Source organism: Hylobates moloch, unplaced genomic scaffold (genome assembly GCF_009828535.3).
Source record: "Hylobates moloch isolate HMO894 unplaced genomic scaffold, HMol_V3 SCAFFOLD_6, whole genome shotgun sequence".
NCBI classification, from domain to species: Eukaryota; Metazoa; Chordata; class Mammalia; order Primates; family Hylobatidae; genus Hylobates; species Hylobates moloch.
The window spans coordinates 32085435-32106549 of record NW_026652281.1 but is presented as its reverse complement, the minus strand read 5'-3'; the positions used below and the strand labels follow the sequence as shown (position 1 = coordinate 32106549).

The 21115-nt window shown below is 39.9% G+C and overlaps 1 protein-coding gene and 1 long non-coding RNA gene across 4 annotated transcripts in view; one reads left to right on the top strand and one right to left on the bottom strand.

The window, feature by feature from the left end:
• The window catches only part of LOC131383783 (uncharacterized), a 76246-nt gene extending 72715 nt beyond the window's left edge, over window positions 1-3531 (top strand). Inside the window, exon 4 of the long non-coding RNA XR_009214060.1 lies at window positions 3088-3531. This is a non-coding gene — a long non-coding RNA (uncharacterized LOC131383783). The remainder of the gene's footprint in view (window positions 1-3087) is intronic.
• SEMA6A (semaphorin 6A) overlaps window positions 1-21115 on the bottom strand; it is a 132108-nt gene that overhangs the window by 78626 nt on the left and 32367 nt on the right. The window lies entirely within an intron of this gene.

The window sequence follows — 21115 nt, the reverse complement described above, 5'->3', positions numbered from 1 at the left end:
CCCAGAGGTCTTGAGTGTGGAACACAAAGTGAAGCTCTGGTTGTGTGGCCTTCCTGGGAATGTCAAGCACTGGCTTGTTACTAAGGCTCGATTGCCAATGACACACAGACCCCAGGACATGGTTTAACTCTACTCTTGTCTCAAAGCCCTTCCCAGTGACTCATAACTTTCTTTGACACCAGAACAGCTGGGCCAGCCAGCTGGAGAGAAGACATACAGATGTAGCTGGCTGGAGTTTGAGGGGTAACGGGGCTCTCAGCTGTGCAGTCAGCCTAGTATCCTGCAGTGGGCTACAGACTGTGGAAGTCTCCCCCTCTGCAGACAAGTCGTGGGTGGGGACATTGGCTCTGTCATGACTGTCTCTCATCCTTCAACACATGTGTGTTTAGAATAGAAAGCACTGCAGCTCTTCTTCAATGGCAACTTGGGGGATGTTTTATTTCTTTGGGGAATATTAGATCCTTGAGCCAATGCGTCTGGAGAAGGTATGAGACAGAGTACTCTGGCCAGAACATACTACCTACCCAGATGTCTCAGCTTAAAACAGAGCTCAAATGAGAGAATGTGTGAAAGGCTGAGAAATTAGAGGGGTGAGGGAGAGAAAGAGATCATTTTTGTTTCTGAGAAAAACATTTAACACAAAGACTGACTACCCTTTCACTAACATAATTTTAGATTAGTTGTTATTCACCGGAAAGAAAGTATGAAACATATATGCGTAAAATCCTCATTAGAAATGGCTTGTTTAGGCAACGTCGTGCACATTGAAGGTACTTATTAAATATTTGTTGATTTTGATCCAAACAGCTTTGGGTATTTTTAAAAATCAGTGCATTGAGTACTCCAGTGATTGTAAAGGGGGCTATTTTTGTTAATGAAACTTGAAATACAAGCCAAGATTGACTGATTTTTTAAAGTGTTGCGAATATTGCAGTTCTCTTGTATAAGCAACTAGTAACAGTGTCTCTGAGGGAGGAGGAGTAGGAGGTCAGATTTGGGTAAGAAACTCACTTTTTATGTTGTACTCTCTTATGTTTTATTGATAATATTTTTCTTGTGCATGTGTTTCTTTTTTAGAACAAAATAAAACTAGTTACTATTTTTTAAACTCTTTTGTCTCTAGAGACAAACCTGGAGCTTAGACCTGCTGATAACCTGCCAGTTCCCACTAAACTAGAAAGAAAAAAGGATGTTTCCCAGGATCCCGTCTCTTCCCAGTATGGTCAGCCAATAGTAATATTCTGGAATACAGGATGTGGGTGAGGGAATTTATAGGCATTGTGGTGTCAGTAGTGATAATTCTAGTCGATCCGTGATGCAGATGGATGTATATGGCGGCTGGTGGTTTACACAGCACTATAAACCCGCCTGCGTGCCATATGAATGGCTAATTTATTAGCTTTCAAATAAAAATGTAGCAAACTCAGAAAGGCAGGGCACAGTGCAGTCTAACACAAAGAATCAGATGAGCTCAAAGCAAATAACCTTCATATTTTTTATTTTATGCTCCATAAGTGGGATTCCAGTACCGCAGATGGGAACCTTTTTTTCCCCTTTCTCTATCTGCACGTTGATTTCTGCGCAGGCACCTACCCCCTTGTTCTCTGTCTTCACTGGCGTTTCTTCCTGTTCATTTCCCATGGCAAAGGAGGCCCAAATGCTGCTTTTGAAGCATCCCCAAAGGACAACGGACATTTTAAAAGCTGAAAGAGTGCCCTCCCCTGGGACAATCGTCTTTGACCATCTCAGAATGACTGCTCCCAGAGAAGACAGGAGATTGACTAAACTAGAGAGAAAAGAAAGAATTCATCAGGAGAGCAAGGAGGGCAGTGTGGAGAGGTGCCCACTGTGCAGGGATGTGATCAATGAAAGTTTCCTCCATCCCATCCCAGTATCCTTTCTGGGAGTTGAGCTGCACATGACCACCTCCTCTTTTCTCTTTTTATTCATTTATTCAACAAACATTGAGCTAAGCACTAAGAAAGAGCAAAGGCATGTTTCCTCCTTTTTTGGTTCTCCTTCTCCTCAGAGCCGGGTCTATTTCGACCACTTTGAGGTTGCTTTTCTCATCGAGTGGTTCACATTATGCTTTTTCTCTTGGGGTTTAAGGTCTTACTGAGGTGGGAGACAGCAGTTTCTTTTCTTTTTGAGACAGGGTCTTGCTCCATTGCCCAGGCTGAAGTGCAGTGATGCAATCTCTGCTCACTGCAACCTCCACCTCCCGGGTTCAAGCGATTCTCCTGCCTCAGCCTCCCGAGTAGCTGAGACTACAGGCACGTGCCACCATGCCCAGCTAATTTTTGTATTTTTTGTAGAGATGGGATTTCATCATGTTGCCCAGGCTGGTCTCGAACTCCTGGGCTCAAGTGATCCACCCGCCTCAGTCTCCCAAAGTGTTGGGATTACATGCATGAGCCACTGCACCTGGCCTAGACAGCAGTTTCTGATTCCAAATTGGACTCCAGCTTGAACCTTGGAGGCAGGTGGCACCCATAGGAGTGTGCATGTTCTCTTGCCTCACTCCACCAGTACGTGCTGCTCTATCCATAACCAAATGCAAAAATATGCATAAAACTATGAGTATAGACCAGTGCTTTCCAAACTTGCCTGCACGTTGGAATCACCTAGAGTGCTTCAAAAATTAAAGATGTCTGTGTTCCATACCCAGAGATTGTGACTTAAGTGGCTTGGGTGTGACCTGGGCTGTGAAAATTTTAGTAGACCCCCAGGTGATTCTAGTGAGTAGACAAGTATGGGAGCCGCTGATACAAATACAAATGGCATCCATATTACAATCCTAATCCCTTCCATTTCAATGCCTTCAGCCACAGCCAGGGATAATTAACCATGATTCGAAAACCTTTACTTGTGCCAGCTGCATGGAATGGCTTTAAAAATATCTAAGTTTATTTCATGTCCAATAACAATTGGACATTGAAACCTACCCTCATGCCAACCCACTTACAAAATATAATTTCATCCATTAAAAATTACAGGGAGCCATACAGAAACTTCTTTTCCAGCATGGGGCGTGCAAAGTATTTCTAATGAAAACACAGACAATAGGTATGTTTTCTTTTATGACAGGGTTGAAAGAAAGCAGGCCTAATTATCCCACCCAGATGCTATGGAGAAGAAGCCATGTGAATACTGCACGAGGAAGCCTATCTCCCAGCCTTATCAAACACACTTTTCTCTTCAACTGTGCCCTGGTAACCTGGGAAATATAAATTTTGATTACAGATTGCTGCATTGTTAGTAACTATTTATCATCAGTAGCTGGTCACCAGTGTCAGTCCAGACTTAATTATCTCAGCTGAAGGGAAAGTAACCCCATGAAAGAATTGTTTTCCAATTAAAGCAGCATGGAATATGTGATTTGTCTCTCTGACGATATCCATTTCATACTCCTTTTCAAGTTATTTGTATTGTCTTCTTTTCCTCATTACAAGCTCAGGTTGTGAATCTTAGGTTCCCTAGCAAGAAACACATAAATATCAAGAGGGCAGCTGACAGACCTTTAAAAAAAAATTATGAACAGTCACCACAAAAACATTACAGTAATTACAGAGTTTCCACTAGCAAACGCTACACTTAGGGTTAAAGACATCTTTCAACATAACCATTTATTTTCATAGGTTCCTAACCTCCTATAGAATGTGTGTATAATTACGTGGGTATGTATACACACACACACACACACACACACAGACACACACACACAATTTTTAGAGCTTATTCTTTAGGGGTTAGGATCAGATGCTCTATGCTGTGTTATAGCTATTGGGTCAATGACAAGGAAACGAGGAGACCATTTTTCTACTAGCACAAGTATTTTAGGTAAAGATCTAGGCAATGGCATCTCTGAACTCTTCATTTTTCTTATCTTGTTTTTATCATTAGTTTGATATTTATTTTGCATGTCTTCCCATTTGCCTATCTAGACAATTCTTTATTCCTGGAGCAAGGACAAAAGTTTATCTTCTCTGTGACTAACTCAGCCCTGATCACTTTGTAAACATGGCCTTTGACGTCTGGGTTGTTTAAGAAAATATTTATTGAGCACCTACTGTGTGCCAGGCATGTTCCCGACACTGAGTATTCCCCATGAACAGAAGAGGTCTCTGCTTTCATGGAGCTTATATCCTAGTGGGCTTCCGCCCTAGTCCTTCCATCAGTGGCCTAGTGGCCTTGGGTTATTTAATCTGTGTAAGGCTCAGGTTTCTCTGCTCTAAAGTGGGATATTGATGTTTTCCCTTCGTACAGCTGTTATTAGGATAAAAAGCTCCTGGCCCATGAAGAGTTATTTAATTAATGTAAGCTTCCATTTTCTTCTCAGTCCCCTGTATCCTTTGAGTTTCACTGGGAAACTCAAAGTATCCTCACCTTTCAGCATTTTGAATTTTGTATACTTGTTTCCTATACCTATATACCATCACTTGTTTCCTAAAAACATTTTCTTAACGGTAGTTCCAATTTCCCGCTGTCCTCAAAACTTCCCACCCACAGCCTTCTGTGTCTTGCACTGGAGCTGCCTATATTTCTTAGAAGATGGTAATGGCGGTTTGGTGTTTAACCAAAATTTTGTGGAAACTTAAATTATTCCTTTGGGAAAAGGAGGGTACATTTTTCAGTACCGTGCCAATGTAAAAAGGAGGAATAGCCTATAGTCATTGGTGTTCAGTCATTATCTACTTGGCTTATCGTTCTCTTCCCAACTGCATTACAAACACCTCAAAGGGAGGGGCCATTTTACTTCTATTTACTTTCAGCAATTTAAATTAAGCATTTATTGTCTATATGAGCAAGGAACTGTTTCAGGTGCTGTGGCCAGTACAAAGATGAAGGCTGGCTGGAGGCAGCAGCACTTAAAAATCTCTCTGGAATCGTTTCACCTAGCAGCCAGCTGCCCTAGGTTAAGAATATATACCAGAATTTCAATAAACTGCCCCTAACAGAAAGTTTTAAGAATTTTTCATTCTTCGATTGAATTCGGTGGGTGGGTGAGGGCTTTGGAGGGATGGCTCTTATTGGATTTTCCATTGCCTTTTTTTCTCCCCTCTTTTTCATCCTTTGTGTCTTGCACTACTCTTCCCGTGACTACAGTTTTTCTTTTCAATCATTTTCCTATTAACAACTCCTCCTCACTCCACTTTTCTATCCTTTCCCTTTTCTGCCTTGTGAATTTCTACCCTTTTCTAAGACACTCTTCAAACATCACCTTCTCTGTGACGTCTCCCCTGATTCCCACTGACAACTAACCACTAATGTCTTTCTTTTTTCTTTCAAAATACTTCAGTGAGCTCTGTCATAAAAATCAAATTGACATTATTTGTTTATTAATCTATCCACACCATTAGTGAACCTGGCAAGGGCAAATGAATGTTTGATTGGTAAACAAACGGATCAGTGAATGATCTAAAATACAATCCCTGTCCTCAGAGGATTTCCAAATTATGGGGTAGACAGGTGTACCAGTAAAAAGCTGCAAAATAAAGTATAAACACATACATCATATAAGAAAGAAAAATGCTATAGCTTTTAAGTTTTAATTTTTCCAGGGGGCTTATTTTACTTACTTAGCTCACTTTATAACGAACTGATGCCCTTGAAGAAGTTACTATGGATTGCACTAGGCTTTCTTTTTTAAAGGTCTTAGTGCTAGCTCAAAAATCCTATTATATATACACACCCAGGTAACCCACATCAGACTAACACACAGCATTTGCCTTTCTATTTGCAAATACAGGTCTTGAAATATACATGAAATGTAAGATGCTGGTGTTCTCACAGTAACACTACAGCTTCACATTCTATGAAATCCCTGACCTAGTTACACTGCTGAGGGCATAGCTTAAGTGCATATAATGCCCAGCATGAGGAAAAAACTGTTATCTTGAGAAAAGTAAATTTTGCATTCCCCAAGTTCTGTATTATTAAATCTGTGACCTTAATATTACATTACAGTAGATATTTTATTCAATTATATGGACAATGAAATAAGAACTGAGAAAGATATAGCTGGCCCCGAATCTCCTGGGTGTGAAAAGATGATGCTATTTATTTTGTCTACTCCTGACAATAAAGTTTAAACTGTTACTTAAAGCTCCAGCAAAATATCAATTCAAACAGAAGTTAATTCTTCACAGTCACACTTAACATTATACATTTTTTTCTGAACTAAAAAAAAAGAAGCAATTGAATATTTCTGCCCTAAAAAATGGATAGAGTTGGATCTTTCAAAATGTTGGAAAAAGAAAATTAAACATGGCCAAAAGACGAATATTGCCAAATTAAACAAATGGATTTGGGGCTTGCTAAATAAAATAAACGATTCTTAATGCTTCAATACAAGGAAATACATGGGCTTTTTTCTACTTGCATGGAAGTATTTCTCACATAAGCACTTTCAAAACAATGATCTTTTATACCCAATAAGCCATGAAAAGTTGAAAGTATAAGGGAGGTTGAGGAAGAAATTCTTATCCACCTTCTTCCTAAGAGCTGATGTCCTGTGTGCTGGGAGAAAGAAGTTGGTAACGTGTATATTTAACCTCAAATTTATACAAATGTTTTTCTAACATATTCTTTGTGGTTCAACTATTCTTTTATTTTTTCTTGTCAAACCAGTTGGTTCTAATGAGTCTAATGATTGGTCTTCGTAGTCAGAGTTAACAGTATAACATGACAGTTAGTAACGACTTTCAGTTAAAAGTCAACCCTGCGATGCACGAAACCTTGGATAAGATTAAATTTTAACAGCTTCCAACTAATCTAAAGGCAGAAGTCTAACTCAGGTGTTACTATTTTAATAACACTCAAATCTAAAAAGTATAAAGCAAATGCATATTAAAAGAAGAACAAAGATGCGAATTACAGAACCAAACAAAGGAAGGAAAACAATACAGATTTTTCCTTAATTAACAACTTTTGCAAGACATAAGTTGCAAACACAATTTCCTTTAGGTCGTATCATTTAAGTGAATCTAGTTGTAAAGCAATTTAGAACTCTCCAGGAACAGTAGAGTTTAAATAACTAACCAACAAATGTGTAGTCTTTTCTTTTGCTTCCTTTTCCTTTCTTCACTTCTTTAACAATTGGAAAAATACTCTTAAATTATTAATATAGTACCTGATTTGCTTCTCATTTCCCAATTTCATTCATTGAAACTAAAAGTAAATAGCAAGCCTTAGTAAACTTCCAGTCAGGTTTCTTGCTTACAAATATAATGTGGATTTCTGGAAGTCCCCAGTTAAAGGGAAGTACAATCCCATAGACCCCAGTACCTTGCTGACCAATGTCTCCTGCCCAGCCCCATCCTCATTTGCCTTTACAATATCAAGCTGATACTGCAGAAGCAGTTGATTGTCAGGAGAGCCAGCTCAGGTAAATTAACTTAATGAAACAGATGACTTTGTATGTATTGAAACTGACTAGGCTCAAATATCCACTCAGCTAATGAGCTTGCAATAGGACCCTGGCAGAGGTGTCATCATTCTGCCACTAAAAGCCTTTCTGCAGCCCTGCATCCTATCTTCCTGTCTGAAAACCAGGCAGAAGCTTAACAGCCACCAAGCTTCCAAAATGCAAACAGCAGCAGTTGCCTATCTAAGTTGTGATTGATGGTACACAAAAATACATGGCTACTTCATAGATATTCTAGCCTGCAACAAATTAGGGATCTAAACCTTTGTGCTAGGCAGATAGCCAGTGTATTGTGGGGGACTGCTGTGGCTCTATAATTATATCCAGCCTGATAATCATCCGTTCTACCGCTGTGAATGGCTGTACCCTGGGACTTTAATTTCGCCGTCCCCTTCGAGCAGATAATGCCTGACCCTGTGTCACTTTGACTGTGAAACACATGAAAAAGACAAATGAGTTTTTCTCTGACCATGTTAAATTAACTAATGGATTCAAGTTGTGAAACTGGCATAATAATAAGCCAAGGCTCTGCTGGTACTGGGTGTACATTCAGACAGTCTCTAAGGGTGTTATTAACCTCATGCACGAAAACAAAACACAAACACCAAAAAAGAATCTGGCCAGTGTGAATAAAGAGTCTGTTTAGTATGAATAGGGATTAACCAAATATTTTATATTCCAACCAGTTATTTTAGTATTTTGAGACACAGCTATAAGACAGTGTTGAATTACTAGAGGTGAGGAAGGATGGGAAGAAGGAGGGCTTGCTAGAGGTTGGTTAACAGACGCCAAAGTACAGCTAGATAGGAGGAATTAATCCTAGTGTTCTATAGCACTGTAGGGTGACTATAATGAACAACAACAACCTATTGTATATTTTCAAACAGCTAGAAGAGCAGATTTTGAATGTTCCTAACACAGAAACACAATAAATGTTTGAGGTGATGGATATGCTAATTGCCCTGATTTGATCCTTACACGTTGTATACATGTATCAAAATTTCACACAGTATCCCATAAATATGTACAATTTTTATGTGCCAATTTAAAATAATAATAAAGGAGGGAAAAAAGAAGACCACACAGCTGGAGAACATCAGAAGCAGGATTAAAACTCAGTTTTCAATGGTTCCAAAACCATGAAGAATTTCCACAAATCCACACTGTTTCAAAAAAGAAAGAGAGAGAAAGAAAGAGCTGTTTTATGGTTTAAAACTAGGCATTAGCTGCAGGCAAACTAACACAGGAACAGAAAACCACATACTGCATGTTCTCACTTATAAGCAGGAGCTAGACACTGAGTACACATGGACACAAAGATGGAAACTATTGTTACACGGGGGGCTGCTTGAGGGCGGGTTTGGGGAAGGAGCATAGGTTGGAAGGCTACCTATTGGGTACTATGCTCACTACCTGGGTGACGGGATCATTCATATACCAAGCCTCAATGACACACAATTTACCCATGTAACAAGCCTGCACATGTACCCTCGGAACCTAAAATAAAAGTAGAAGAAAAAATAAAAATAACGACAACAACAACAATAAAAACTAGGCATTAATTGAACGATTTTATAATCAACATTTCCCTCTTTTCTTTCAGAGTTGTACTTTGTTTTCCCAGTCAGAAAGTGGCTATAATTCAATATCCTTGAAGATATACTCATTTGAACTAAATGTTGTAAATGTTAAATATCTTAGAAGAGAAAATGACCGGTGTTTACATTACTTTCATTCCAACATAAAAAGGCACTATTGCTTCCAGTAATTAGTAAAAGACATTATAATCTGTACCAAGAGTAACTGTGCAAATTCCGGTCTTGTAGCTATGTAGGCACTCCCTGTTATGCATGGTCTTAATTTTTAATATGTATTTTCTTTTAGCTCACTAAAATATCACAGATTTCATATTAATGCAGCTGAAGAGATAAATGTCCTTTCCCATGTTCCCATCAGAGGTCTGTGTGTTCTGGGAGGTTAAAAAATTATAACTCAGCTGTTCCATACCGTATTAAGATTGAAATTTGGCATCCCAGATGTGAATTTGTTTCCAAAATGAAACAAAATCTGGTAAGCTTTTTTTAAGAGAAAAAAATATTTTAGAAGCTGTTTTTTAAAGTAGACTCATATTGGGTTCATGGGTGCTTTTAAGACACCCATGTTTTTATTTAAAACTGTTTGGACTTCTGATGGATAAAACCCCACATTTATCTAAAATTTTTATCTTTAAAAACAGGCTAATGAAAATGCAGAAGTTGTATTACCTTTCTTAATCAGTGACCAAAAATACATGCTTGCCTTTTCTTTAGGTGGTATATTTTCAAAAAAGCTCTCTCTGCCCAAGAGGAATTTATTTTTGCAAAGTAATATTTTATTGTGTGTTTACCATATGTCAGACACAGACCTAGCTCTTGATATGTAATGACTCATTTAATCCTCACAATAGCTTGAGATACATGCCATTATTATCCCCATTTTACAGATGAGGAGACTTCCCAAGGTCACATGCTAACTAGTAAGTTGGGGAACAGGGATTTGAACCTGGGACAAACTGGCTCTGAAGCTCACATTCTTAACTACTGTGTGTATTGCCCCTCTGATCATAGTCATTTCCCTAATCTTACATTCACTAAACATTTAATAAGTGCCAATTAATCTATGTGCAGGGCATTATACTAGAGTTGAGTGTGGGGTTGGGGGAGGCGGTGGGGATTGGGGGGGGGATCCAGAGTAGAGAAAAGGGGTCAATAAAGTTTTTTTAAAAATGCAATCCCTACACAGTTCTGCAGGTCAGATGGACATGACTCAATAACTACAACACAAAGTAAATGCTGCACTTTGCAGATTGGTCTCTCCAGCTTTTGGGAATTGTAGGACCTGTAGTGCAGTGTCTCTAAGGCACGTGGGGCCCTCTGGATGTTTCGCCCAAGCCCAATCTACCTTGTGTAAAGGCCCTCCTGTTCAACTGAAGACATTTCCCAGAACCTTCCTAAAAACATTCAAAATCTGGTGGTGAAAGTCCTTGTGTAAAATTCTGAAGCTAGGCATCCTCCATCCCTTGCTCCTGTTAGATATAGTGATTCCCAAGTTTCTCTTCAAAGAATACTTGGGGAAAGGGGGTTCTTGTTGAATGATTTCAGTATGTTCAGCCCTCTTATTCTTTGATTCTCCATTTTGAAGTTTAACTTCCTGGTTCTCTTTGCCCCCTTGCTTCTAGTTTCAGTAAACTTCTTCCACCAGTTTTAATCAGTAGTTCACATCTGTTCCCCTGGTCACCTGCTCTGTCCTGACTCATCCCGGCTGCCTGCTTTGACCTGAGTCACCTCTGGTCACCTGCTGTAACCTAAGTCACCTTTAGTTACTTGTTCCTAACTGTCCTTCCCGCCAAGCCACTCACCCCACCACTCTGGCTCATACCCCTGCTCTCTTTAAAATAGCCAATTGGAATTAGCTTAGACTGTGCAGTCCAACCCTAGGCAATAGGGGAACAACACAGAGGTAGGGACCGCCTGTGTCAGGAATAAGAACCCCTTTCCCTCCCTTGTTCAAGTGTGCTCTCGCCATTACTCCATTCACAAGTAACACTCTTCTATAGAAGTAAAAATTGCCTTGCTGAGAAAATTAAATTTATGTTCGAGTGCTATTTCTTTGTGGCACTGAGAAACAAGCATTTCTAACATTCCCAGCTTCCTGAGTCAACACCATTTCTTGATGTGATTTATGCCAAACACTTAAGACACTGCTGTATTTTGGATGGATCAAGCCTGCTTAATCTTTAATCCTAAAGTAGAAAGAAGCAATTGGGGGCCTTCAGTATAGAAAGTGGGGTCAGGCTGCCAACAAAGGGAATATGAATGTATATCCAAGTCACTGAGATACTTTTATGCAGGTGCAAGAAATTTATATCAAAGTGGCCACAAGACTGTTTAATAGGAGACAGACAAATGTAACTCCATGTTTACTGCTGGAAACCAAAGTTTTGTGTGAAATCTTGAATTTATGGGGAGGGAGAGAGGGTAGCCTGTAACCTGCCTGTTCTTGTTCTGATTCCTTCCCCCCAGTCCTGAACTGCAGGAGACTGAGCCCCTGTGGGATTTGGTGACCCTCATCACTGGGGTGTGTTTATTTGACGGCTGATTTTGCTGTACCGGACACTCCCTTTCCCATTTTCTAACCATCTTGTAACACATGCTGACTCTTTTCCCTTCCCTTCTCTTTTCCCTAGGAAAATCAGTGAATCAGTAAAGACTTATCGGTACTGGAAAAGAAAAAAAAAGTCCTCTGTATGTCATGGTGCTTTGTTATTCTTCTCTCAAACTCCAGTGGACGTTAATAACAATCCCTCTAGATGTGGTTGCTCTGAAAGAGCCACCTCTTAGCATTTTGTAACACTTAGCCAATTGTTAAAGTATCATTAACAGGGACCCAGACAGAGATGACAGGTGTAAACAGTTTATAATTTACAAAGTACAGGATCAGGTTTCTCCACCCCCTCTGCCAAGAGCTCACAAACACATCTTAACTTGGCCCTGTGTAGGCATGGCAGAAATTCTTACAGGATTGTTTGAAAATAAATCCTATCATGCATCTATTTGGTAAAGTTTTGGCCTTTTGATCTTTTACTGTTAATTCAAAGTATGCAAAGCTTTGAGTTAATTGCTAAGTTAATATTTCAAAATGCTCTGTACAACTAAATACACACATGTGCCCTGGAACCCTCTGAATGGGCTTTCTACTTTATGTCATAGATTTCCTTCTTTGTTTTTCCTTTTCTTTTTCCACTAGTCGTGCATTGGAGATGGCAGGTTTGAAATGCCTAACAGTTGAAAAGACTCGACACTGCTGCTCTGTGAACAGATGTGGGATTTCTTAGTCAGACCTACTTAGCTGCCTTCTGCATTTTTCAATGCTGACATGTTTCGGTAAAACTTTGACTAACTGGAATACTTGGGGGAAGGGGGTTCTGGTTGAATGATTTCCTGGTTAAACTAAAAGTTATTTAGAAAGCCCTTTTTATTGAAAATCTTTCCAAAGTATATCAGCATACTTTTCTCTGGAGTGAGGCGGCACTGTCAGAGAAAAATTGTACAGTATGTAGCTATTTCGAAGGATTGTGAAACAAATTTAGCAAAGCTGCTAACTGCTCATCAGTCCTTTCTCTAGCTGGAAAGCAGCCCCTTTCAGTATCCTGAGGCAGCTTAAGATGCCAAACCCTACTACTCTCTTCAAAATTTATTTTGCCCTTTAAGCAGAAGCCTGGATCTTTACCAGAGGACAAACAAAGGTCCTGAGGCCAGCAGCCCTCACCTTTCATCCCTCACACCCCCAGGCTTCACTCCCTCCAGTCTCTGGTCCACGGCTGCCCCTCCTTCACCTATGCTGGAAATTCATTCTCTCCAGCCTCCACAAGGCAGCCATCTCTATGCCCTTTCTCTGGTAGTTTCATTCTCTCCCAATTCACTGATACTTCCTAAATATGCCTATCTTCCCTATTCCTTTCTCTCCACCTTTTCTTCCCTTAAGGGCAAAGTCCTTTCCTTCATTGCCAAACACCTTCCAAGGGTGAGCATAACCTACATTTACTTCCTAACGTCTTATTCATTCTAAAACTATCTTTTTCTTCCTTCTGTAACTTCACCAAAACTATTCTCAAAAAGGCCATCAGACTATCTACTGGATCCTATGGCTTTATCTCAGCAAGCCTTATTGATTCGTCCTAAATTTAGCTAGAATTCCTTCCCTTCTTCCCTGTCTTTGCTGCCACCATTTTGTTTTGCTGAAATTCACATGTGTGCAGCATAAATCAGACCATGTCACTCACCTTCAGTGCTTCCCACTGCACTTATAACAACACACAGACTCCACATCTACATGGCTCACAACTCTGATGCTCAGCTCCGGAGAGCTCATGCCTCCTTCACCACATTCCAGCCTGCCTTTTGAGTCCTCAAATATCCTGGAGCGCACTCTGCTCCCTCTGCCCAGTGAAGTCTTCCCCTCACTGCTCCTGGCTGGCTTCTCCACCTTCAGGTCTTAGCTTAAATGTTACTGCCTAGGACAGAGCTTCTTTGACCAAACCATCATCTATGTGGGTTCCTGATAGCCCCTCCTCACCACACCGCTCTTTTTAATGTGCCCCGTTCTCTCCTTTCATGCTAGTGACCATAAGCTGTAGTAAGAAATGAGCTTGTATATTTACTGGATGGTTGATCTGTTGTCCCCGCTAGGCTATGAGTTCCATGAGTCCTTGGATCATGTCCCTTTTTTCACTGGACACCCACTGCTTAGCCCAGGAACGGGCACGTTATTACTGAATGAATGAATGAACAGATGAAGACTTTATACTTTTCTGCAGGACTGTCTAGAAGGACTACAGAAATCTGACCAGACAAGTAACTCAAAAAAGAGTACCTGAAGAAATTCCAATTTTAGGTTTTGTAGCATTTGAAATGTCAGAAAAGATGCTCACTCATCCTTGCATATACATAAATCAGGCCTCTCAGTCTGGGGGAGAAAAGCATTTAGCATAATACAAATCTATATCCTTTTGCAGGAAATACACAAACATTGTGTTGGGAGTAGTGACTAGGATGGCCTGAAGGAAGGAAGGAGGGCAGCCTGGCAATGGACTGCTGCTAGCTCAGTGAGAGGAGCACACAGCACAAAAGCCTGGAGGGAGAAGGAAGTGGAGTGATGGTGGGGAGAGTTTTACCCAGACGGGGAGGCCAAAGTTAGACCAACTAATAAGGTCACTGACCTGCGGGAGAAACAGGGAAGCTGGGTAGAAAGTGGGATACAGAACTGCAAGTCCTGCACAACACAAAGTTGTGTTTGCAGCTGGTTAGGGGAAGAGGACAGAAAGGATTTGGGTGGAGATAAATAGAAACTGCAGTGATGAGCAAAATGCATCGTGGCATGAGGAGGGTGCAGTAAGCATGTATGAGTAAGCAGCAGGACTTTCTAATAAGTATGTGATCTTTGGAGTTTGAATGATTAGAAACTGTGATCAAGGTAATATCACAGTTATGCTAACTATCCTATCCTATCAGCTAAGGTTCAAGGGGACCCACAAAGAATCACCATTTTTAATTGATGTCCTACTAATTCCACGGGGTCCTGACACACCTTGAAAAACAGGGCTAAGACTGAGCTGAGGGGGATGTTGAAAGAGGCAGCACCTTTCAACAAATGTCCAGCTACTATATAGGTCATGTTGTAATTGCAGGTGTGGAGCTTCTGCTCCAGAGACTGCTCCTATAAATGATTTTGTAAAACAGATTACACCTACTCTCTTGATTTTTCAACAATTCAGATTTTCATATACTGAGACTGCTTAAAGCAGAAGTCTTCTATGCCGTTCTAAAGCAAGAAGATATGCTGGTCATTTTGCTTAGCCTTTTAGTTTTTAGGCATTTTTAAAATGCTTAAAAAATTAAATACCAACCGCCAAATAACTCAATCAACTCAATCCTATTGACTCAAAAGGAAATGGTTTCAGATAAAGATGCCCACATGGCTTTTAGTTCACCCAGTTCTTTCTACCTACAAGTAACATAATAATTTCCTTTGCATAAGAAAGTTCTTAGAATCATCAGTCATGGAAACCGATGTTGGGCACAGAGGTGAAGCAGCAGCCAGCATCAGTAAATTTGCCATTATTAACTGCCCACCGCCACCCCCAACCCCATTCCCACCCCCTGTTGGAATTGGATTAGCCTTCTGGTATTATTTTAAGAGTGATTGGAATTTAATTTTAGTTAGGAAGAACTGAGTCCATTGTTGACTTACAAACAACAACAAAAAAGAATCCTCTCTCCAGCACTAGGATTCCTGCTTGGCTGGTTTTAAATAGATGAAACTAACCAGATATTTACCATCAGCTTGGTGAAGAAAGAGACATTGTCCTGGGGAGCCAGAGTCATGGGAACTCAGTCCACACAGTAATGCATTGCAAACTGTGAGTGGACTATGACCAATCAAAGTCTCACTGTACATTTCACGGAGGTGGGACCAAAAGAGGAAAGAAAAAAATCCCTTAAGTGCCAGTATGTTGGGAATGCATCCTTGCAATAAAATTGTGAAACTAATGCTGGCAGGCAAACAACAAAAAACAACAACTGCCACAAACTGCAATATGCTTATCAGGGTCTGACCAAGAAAAAAGGCCCCCGATCTTTCACAGAGGACACTGGCAACAATCCCAGGTCCTGCGACTCCTGAATAGCTCTATGTGCCGTGTTCTCTTCAGGTACTGCATTGTCCGCAGGAGATGTTCTCAGCAGTCAAGGAACAGCTGCACAATGCAAGCAGCCTCTGAATGGTCGAAAAGCTTTTTATTCAGTCCTCGTGTGATTTCTTAAGAAAAAAAAAAAAAGCAAAACTGGTGTTCTTTTGTGCTGTACAAAGGCAGCACTTTGCTGACTCCAAGTTCAAGACTCATGGGCTATTAGGAGAGGAAAGATGGACATTGTATTAGCATGTGTGAAAAAAAGAATACGCGTTCCTTTAAACCAAGTCCGTAGTAAGAGCAGCCTGGTATTTGGAACACCTACTTAGCTGGAAGCAGCTCCAACAGCAGTTAGAAGGTAAATGTTTGCAACAGTTACACACACATGCATGCACGCATATAGACCCACCAACAGGGAAACTGCAGCATATGTTCATAATAAATACATTTCTTGAGAATAGGGCAGTAAAAGAAAATATAATCACAGAAAAGTTAGAACTGGGAGGGATGTGTGAACTAAGAGGCATGTGACCTTAGTTTGTAGAGAAGCTGTTCTTCCAGAGAAGTTAAATGACTTACTCAAGACACATGGATACTTCATCAAATCAAGTTCTTAACACCACTTAGGAAGGATGTCCTGGTGCTTCCTGCTCTGCATGTGAAGCAGTGTTGAGGGGTCTCTGGAGACCAGGTCAGGGGTCCTAGCATCAGTCTAATCTTAACTTGAACTCCTAGGATATATCAGTGCTAGGGGTTCAAGTCCAGGGTTTCCAGTTGCATGACCTAGAGAAAAATGCCTTTATTCTTCAGAATTTCAACAGATTTAACCCCCAAATGGGGATAAAGTAACTTGCACCTTTAGAGTTGCCACAAAGATTAATTGAACAGAGAGCCAACATTAAATAAATGTTGGTGACTATGCTTATTGCCATTAGGAGTAGCCATAAAGGTGGTATTTTCATCTTCTCAGAAATTTCAATACATTTAGAAAAAAAGAGAGAAAAGAAACAGGAAATACACAGAGAATAACCATGTAGGTATACAAGTAAGCATATGGGGAAAATACAGAGAATTAATGTAGACAGGTGGCACAAACAAAAAGTTTAATAGCTTCATCTGCTCCTAAAAACTTGGAACAGGACAGGTGCAGTGGCTCATGCCTACAATCCCAGCACTTTGGGAGGCCGAGGTGGGCGGATCACGAGGTCAGGAGATCGAGACCATCTTGGCCAACATGGTGAAACATCGTCTCTACTAAAATACAAAAAATTAGCTGGGTGTGGTGGCACATGCCTGTAATCTCAGCTACTTGGGAGGCTGAGGCAGAGGAATTGCTTGAACCCAGGAGGCGGAGGTTGCAGTAAGCTGAAATCACGCCACTGCACTCCAGCCTGGCTACAGAGCAAGACTCCATCTCAAAAACAACAACAACAACAACAACAACAACAACAACAAAACAAAAAAATAAACTTGGATCAAATACTTTACACGTGAATATTATGCCTCTTATCCATCTGTGTGGGCTCATTGGTTTGAGTGTTTTTTGCAATGATAGGTATTTGTTGATCCTTTAAAAGCATTTTGTCTTCCTCAAAACAATTTATTGCTGAATATTTAATTTCTTTTTTTTACGAGCAGTGGGTGTCCTCAACTTGGACTGCCAGGACACAACACCACTTTCTGTCCTGAGATGTCAAACTCACACGTGGAGCCACCTCAGTGTGTTAGGATAATGAATTATTTTCAGGTCCATGTTTTCCAAGGTACTTCTAGCCCTATTATTTTACATATGTCCTGAAGATAGTTCTGTACAGAGGAACAGAATTTCAATTAGATGTGTTTTTGCCTTCAACAAAAGTTTGTAATTTTTTTATCTGTTCTTAAACTCATTATACATTTGTTAGAATGTACTTCTTAGTAGCTACTCTTCGTGTACTTATATTAAATATACAAATAATACATGACAACCTTCTCATGGTAAAACAAATAAATAAAATAAACATTTTAGACAAAACTAAAGTCGTGCTTGACCATCACCTTGTCACCATCACCATCATCATCTTGGACCTTTCACCCTACAATATCCCTGACCTATTCCACAACAGAGGCACCCTATTACCATGCTGTTTCCTATGTATTTTCTAGAGTTTTCTTTTCCTTCTTTGCCTTTGCTTGTTTGTTAAACAAATATCATTTTTCATAAATAAATTATTGCAGTTGGCATATTTTTCATTGGAAGTAATTCATAGCAACTAAGAAAATATTTTCAATTGTGTTTGCAATCAAGCAAATTTTTCTCCATTATATAGAAAATAATTTTAGACATCTACACCCTATTCTTATCTACTACAACCCAATGTCCCCAAAATGGCAGTGCTAGAGTTCAAGCCTAGACAGTATTTATTTCTTTGGCCCTAGACAACTTTTCTCAACAGGCTTTTAGCTGTGACGATCTGGGCAAGCTTTATACCGTGGTCCTGCTTCCTAAAGTTGGAGGCAATCCTGGGTTGATTCTGTAATTTTTGTTTTTGTAGCTTTCCTTCTGAAGTATATGTCACATATTCCTAATTCTAAGGTTGCTAAAGATCTATAGACAATTGAGTAGGCGCATAATCTGACGTGCTATGAAAGCATTTTCCCTGTTTTGCAATCTGAGAACAAAACAAATCATTGATAGTCATGACTTGTAAGAATCCTCTTGCCCCTGCAGCTGTACTGGGCAGTGTGCAGAGCTTCCATCCTGCTTCTTAGGTTGTACTCCTGAGAAATGGCTCCCTAGATTCTAGTATGGTTAACTTGTCCTTCAGTGCAATACATTTTAATAATTATTTGCGTGTGTGCGTGTGTGTGTGTGTGTGTGTGTGTGTGTGTGGACTTTAATTTTACTCCTGTAATCCCCTTCAAATCACACTAATATATATAATAACTGATGGATTTCCTTCAACAACTTGATCTTCACCACCAGAATGGTTAAAACTATTTCCATCAGTGGTGGAAATTATTTTTCAGGATTTTTGCAGTTCAGATACTTTACATTTAATTATTATTTTACTTCTGGCCTGAACTTTTTGTTAACCTCTTGGTTTTTATATAAAATTTTAATTATTTAAGTCATGAGTCATGCCAATTTTTCTTCCCAGTGTATCTTAAACTCACAGGAGATATAGAATGCATTTTGCTTTTGTCTGGTTAAAGTAAAGTTTTAGTTTATTGAGTAAATGTTTTTGGGAATTTTCTCATCTCACTATTTTCTGTTAGTTTTCCTTTCACCGCAATTTCTTTTTTTCTATTTTCTTGCGCTAAACTGCATACTTTTTACGAAACCCCTTTTCTTCCACTGGTTGGTTATGTAAAAGATTGATCTTTATATGCCCAGTCTGATATTTTTTCCAAAAAATGTGATAGGATTCAAATACTCATTATTTTCAAGGCATGTAGTTATATATATAAAACAGTATATTTTAAATTGGGAAAAGTATGCATTATCATGCCTTTGATTCACAATCACTTCAAATACCACTTTAAAAGTAGATGAGTAAAAATTACGGTAAATGCAAACCAAACTAGGCTCTGCCATCAGTACAAACTTATGCTTGCACAGCATGGAGGCTGTTTTCTGTCCCCTGCTTGTATGTTGTTTCCACCATTCGGAGGTCTCTATCCCTGGATAAACTCCTGCTTTAGGTGTTCACAAAAGATCCCTTGATTTCTGGCTATAGCTTCAGTTTCTGGCCATTCCTCCTGGGAAGGCCTGGTCCCTTTCATACTGTGAAGTCTAGAAGACATGAATCCCCCCATCATTCCCACATGTCACTTTAATCTCTACTAGAAACATATGTGGCAAGATAGGGGCTGGGGGCAGAGTTTGACCCCACATGTCCCTGTTTGCTTGTAATCAAGCATCCCTCATATTTCCTATAGACTGATGTTGTGTATGTGCATGTTAGATACCTATTTCAAGAGTGAGAGAGAGAGAGAGAGGGAAAAAAACTTGGCCCAAACGATCTTTTTTCACTCCAGTGTCTTCCTTGGCAGTTTATTCTCATCTGACTGGCACCAATACCTGCCAACAACTTCTACTTCAGATCAGCATCTTTTGGCACGTAAGATGATAGTATATTTCTACATGGCTGAATGCAGAATGGGAAAAAGTCTTGTGTAAATAATATTTTCCATTAGCAACACTGAACTGATGTCAAAGTTCTCAGTCCATCTCAAGACAACAGAATTCACAATCATGATAATATTAAGATGACAATATAAGTGACTTACGGGGGATATTGTTCTGCCCCACTTGATACTGTTTGGAAGAAACTACAGGAGTCAAATCTACATCATGTCTTTTTCAGGCTGCAAATGCTTGATAACATTCATGTAGATCAGCGGTGATGGGTGTTGGGGTGGAGGGTGAACACAACAGTTGAACCACATGCTAGCCTGGCTACACAGAATGCTAATTGGTGATGATCAACGTGTCCAGTGCATTCTAAATTCAAAGTATGGCAGATTCAATTTAACACCACACATCTTTTTCTAAACCTACTGTGTCAGTTTTCAGAAACCCTAGAGGTAAGAGGGGTAAGAATCACCAAAATTCTTATTTTTTTTTCATGTTTACTAACATTCAATAACAATTGAAAGCAATGTTCTGAAAGGAAGCAACCACATACTAACATGACATAATAAAGTGGTAAACACTGTGCATGTTCCTATACTAAGAGGTCACCCACACAAGTTCATTCTGTCAGTACTAAGTTCGCATTACTGTCATTAGAAGTTCAAACACTAATTAATAGTTAGAGCAGGCCGGGTGCAGTGGCTCACACCCGTAATCCCAGCACTTTGGGAGCCTGATCACCTGAGGTCAGGAGATAGAGACCAGCCTGGCCAACATGGCGAAAGATACAAAAATTAGCTGGGCGTGGTGGCGTGCACCTGTAATCCCAGCTACTCAGGAGGCTGAGGCAGGAGAATCATTTGAACCCGGGAGATGGAGGTTGTAGTGAGCTGAGATCACGCCACTGCACTCCAGCCTGGGCGACAGAGTGGAACTCCATCTCAAAACAAACAAACAAACAAACAAATAGCATGAACTTGGTAACATTTTACACATGAATGGGTATCTAGGGCAGAAAAAGAACGTAAGTTCTTTAAGACGCATTATTTATCCAGTTAGAAAGTCTCATGTGCAGAAGCACATGTCATATCTTGGTAAATACATTGGGTAGTGCCCATTCATTTTCTTCTCCATGTTATCTGAGGACTCTGTCCCTGCTGCTGGTACAGTAGCCTGGGGAACCATCAGGCATTGAGTCTCTTTGTATGCCCTCTTTATTTGAGATACAGAAATTGGTGTAGAATTTTTTTTTAAGACTTTGCACAGGGAATCTCAGATAATTATTTCTTACATCCTTTACAGCTGTTACCTGCTAACCAAATCATGTGTTAGTCTGAGAATTGTG